The sequence below is a fragment of the Hipposideros armiger genome, unplaced genomic scaffold (assembly GCF_001890085.2).
Source record: "Hipposideros armiger isolate ML-2016 unplaced genomic scaffold, ASM189008v1 scaffold_658, whole genome shotgun sequence".
NCBI classification, from domain to species: Eukaryota; Metazoa; Chordata; class Mammalia; order Chiroptera; family Hipposideridae; genus Hipposideros; species Hipposideros armiger.
In genome coordinates this window covers 868,211-872,603 of record NW_017732008.1, presented here as the reverse complement: position 1 = coordinate 872,603, position 4,393 = coordinate 868,211, and the positions used below count along the sequence as shown (strand labels likewise).

The following is a 4,393-nucleotide window of genomic DNA, read 5'->3' as shown; positions in this document are numbered from 1 at the left end:
TGATACAACATAACAACACAATTATTTTGGAAACATGAAATATCTCTATTCCTCTCTCTCTCTTTCTCTCTCCCTCTCTCCCTCTCTCTCTGTGTTTATATGTGTGTGTGTGTATATATATATAATACACCCTTTGCTGTTAAGCCTTGTATTTTTCAGCTGCAAATTACCCTAAGATTGAACAGAAAGTTCAAGGTTACATGACTTTCAAAATTACTCATTGGAATTGGAACTAAATAGCTCACTTTCCAGAATTTTTTCACCATATTTCCCACTTAGACTAGTCACTGATCGTGATAACAATATTTTTATACAATTTAGGAATTGGGTGAATACAAATTTGGCACTTAATTTTTTTTTTCTAATGGGAGATTGTAATAGGATAGAAGAGAAGGGATAAAGTTGTAGAATTAATGGCCAATTAGAAAAAAATAGTATTCTTCTGATTTTTGGCGTATCATTAATCTTTAGATAATTTCCAGTATTGCTGTAATTAAAATATATTTGAGTCAATACTCATTAATTTATACTGAATGATGGAGTCCAGTCTTAGAACATGCAAGAGAATTTACATATGTGTTTGTGTGTTTATATGTGTATCTGTTTGTATATTTATATACATATATAAATATATATACACATACAAAGATTGACCAAAACTTGAGCAAGTAAAATTTTCTGGAACCTGCCTTAATGCACATGTTTGAATTTTGAAAGTGTCTGAAGGATTATAATTATGTCCTCCTGAATAAAGTCTTTATGCACTCATGTTTCAGTGATGATTTTTTACCATCATAATTATTATTGTAATTATATTTGAAAATTCATAGAAAGTTGCAATTTATCTCATTACCTAACACATTGACTCATCCCAGAACAGTGTGATTACTTTATAAATTTTGCCAGAAAGGTGACACAGAGCCTGGGATCCATTTTGTAGGGGTTCAGGAGGTCCCTGTTGGGTCTTCAGTTAACAATCATTCTCAGGGTTGAAGCTCCACTCTGTAAATCCCACTAGAATCTATATCAAATGCAATTTGTCATCTGAGTCATACTTAGGAATTTTCAGCGGTATCCAACACAGCTGCAATAACTTTTCAAATCTAGCCAATTCTGTCTGAAGATAAAAAGAAGGCCCAAATCACAATCTTCTGATAGAAGCATGAGATAAGCCAAAGCCAAGCAATGGATTTGCATGCTTCAAATGGAGACTGATTTTAATTCCTATCAATATTTTTAATATTCCTCTACTCAATGGGAGCCCAGAATTATTTTAATAATTTAGATAATAATTATTTTTTATTATTATTTTAATAATAATTAGAGATTTAGAAACTTCTGCCTGTCTTCCCCAAAATAAACAGAAGTAAATGTGGCCTTTCCATGTTTAACTTATGACAACTACTACGCTATGCAACTGACCCTCCTTCAGGTCAGCATTATTACTCATGTAAAAAAATATTTTGCTGAATTGTCTGAAGTCTTTATATTTGTTTATATGTTAAATCATGTTTAGATGAGCTTTATACTGAGGTATGCTATTGGTCTATGGAATAATACCAACAATAGATTCTTGGTTGAAGGAGGCTATGGCGAAAGGGCTTCTTTTGTTCCAAGTATCTAAGTGTTGCCTCTGAAATATTGGCTTTCATATGGCAATGTCCATTTTAGTAGTTTTGCTTTCTTTCTTTCTTTATTTATTTATTTATTTATTTATTTATTTATTTATTTATTTATTTATTCATTCATTCTTTTATTCCTTCTTATAGGCCATTCTTTCTTATCCCTACCCCCTCTTTAAAATCATGCACAGCAGCAAGCATAGTCCCTTACACAGAATAGGTATTGATAAATGTAAAAAAAAGAATGACTGGGTTGGAACAGAGTATTTGAAATATTAAATACTTTCTGCCACCTTGGGGCTGTGGAGATGTACTGGAAACATGATTTCTAAAATGGCAGGGTATGTCTGGATGGCTGTGGTCCAAAGCCATTTTACTGGCTTAAGTGAGGTCTGTGGAACCAGAGAGAGCACACATCTCTTGTTAAAAATGAAGATGCTTATGCATGAGATAAAACTGAATTGTATTTGGGCAAGAGGTATGCTTATGTGTACAAAGCAAAGAACAACACAGTGACTCCTGGTGGCAAACCAAACAAAACCAGAGTAACTTAGGGAATGGTCACTCATGACCAGGGAAACAGTGGCAGGGTTCGTGACAAATTCCAAAGCAATCTTCCTGCTAAGGCTATTGGACACAGAATCCATGTGATCATATACCCTTCAAGGATTTAAACTTATTGAAAAGTACATAAATAAAAGTGTGGGAGAAAAATTAGGTGTTTAATAATATACGCATTTCTTAAAATTTACAAGACCCAGACCAGGAATCTGCCTCTACCCTACAGCATTTTACAGATGTTAGCTACATTCCATGAAGTGATTAAGCCAAAACATCTGACTAATGAAAACAAACCATTCCAAGTAGGAAATTTCCACGTAAAAATTATGCCATCTTAATTATTCAAAGTGTTAATCGTTAGGTGATGCTGAATAGATTATTATTACTTTATTTCTATTCTTTCATATCTAGTTATCGTCTCATTTTGCACCCCCATGGCAACAGGGGCTCTTTTAGCTAATTGTTGATATGTAATCCATCCTTTTTAGACACTACCTGCTTAACAAACTGAATGGCTCTCTTTTTCCAATACCTAACATATTTATTTGTTTCCATGCCTTTGTTTATGCTGCCTCTCTGAAATGACCTCTGCTCATCTCCACATGCTCAAACCCGACTCAATTTTCCAGACTCAACCATAAGATCACCCAATATAGGAAATCTTCCTTGTTCTTCCTGTTGAGATCATTCTCCTCCTCCTCTAATCTCCCTTACCTTTCTCATGGCTCTTAGTTTCTTTTTATTTACAGCTTTTTATCTCTCTTACTAGACTGAAAGCTACTTCAGAACAAGATTTGAGTTTATTCATCATTTTATAACCCATAATAATTATTACACGGCTTTGCATATAGTAGGCAGTTTAAAAATATCAAGAACATGTGATTTAAAACATGAAACACTTAATCCAGAAAAATACATGTGAATTAATATATTTTTGTGTCCTTTAGAGCTCATGTAATTTCCAATAATTTAATTATTCCCAGTATTTCCATCATTCTGAAAAAGGAAGGTCACTCTTTCCAGCATAGGGAGTCTTTGAATTTATAATGGATTTTTAAAACCTCCAGATGTTATGAATTTATTTCTAAAATAGAAAAAAACAAACAATAGAACTGGTTAGCAAACAAATTGAAAGCAGTCAAACTCTGTGTTTACCACAAATATCACAAATAAGAGATCACTAAAAAAATTGTAAAATGGAAAGTAACACAGGTATTTTACCAAGGATTATAAGAGAGAATGGCAGAAAAGTCAAAAGTTAATCTCAAAAGGAATTTAAATAGTTGAACTAGAAATTTATCACAATTTTAATCTGCTTTACTTTAGGAGTAAAAATAAGACGCCATATAAATGAGAATCATGAGAACAAAATGCTTCTAAGAATTCTCATCCTTTTTTGTTTAAATTCACTTCCCTTGATTCAATTTCTTTGCAATTGAAATTTTAAAAAGAAAAAAAATGTAAAATATCAAATCAAAATACTGAAATATCCCTTTCCTCCACAAATACAGACACCACATATGTAATGTAACACAAATATTTAAAGCTTTGTTTTGCATTGCTTATTTTTTTTTTGGTTTAAATTCCCTGGAGAACTGTGGAAATTTTGGTCTGTTTAGTTGAGTATGTCAAGAGATATATAGCAGTCAGGGAATAGTATCCTTGAGAGGTCCCCTGTGTGTAAGAATTGGAATCCATTTTTTGCTTGTTAAGGGCAAGGTTAGCTGCAAAATGGGCAGCCCCACTGACCTAGAGTCAGCATCAGGGTTGTACCACTCTTGATTGCTGCCTGGTGTGAGCTGAAACAGTCATTCCTAAAATTTCAGTTAGGGTGTGACTGACAGTGGGAGGCCAACAGCTGAAGGTTAGTGATTACGCTGGGTAGGATTGTGTGAGAGTTCCATGACCTTCTATATCTCCCAACTTGAAGTGGTATGAGCAACATACTTTTATGATGGGGAAGGGGAAAAAAACAGAAGGAAATATGTTTACTAATTATTAATTATGATGCCTAACTAAATAAGAGGAAAATCATAGCTAAAATGAGACTCTTGAATTATTTTAAAACACCAAAGTTACTATTTCTTATTCAAAATAGAATAAAAAACTGATGGACTTTTGAAATCATTATAGATTTAGTGGCAGAAAAGAAGAGGAGATGCATCTTGGGAGATTTCACTGAAATTAACATCAAGTTGAAAAACGTAATT

At 33.1% G+C, this 4,393-nt stretch overlaps 1 pseudogene; it reads left to right on the top strand.

Annotated features, from left to right (window-relative positions):
* Positions 1 to 1,965: 1,965 nt before the first annotated feature.
* LOC109372695 (60S ribosomal protein L35a pseudogene) lies at positions 1,966 to 2,296 on the top strand (annotated as a pseudogene).
* The last annotated feature ends 2,097 nt before the right edge of the window (positions 2,297 to 4,393 follow it).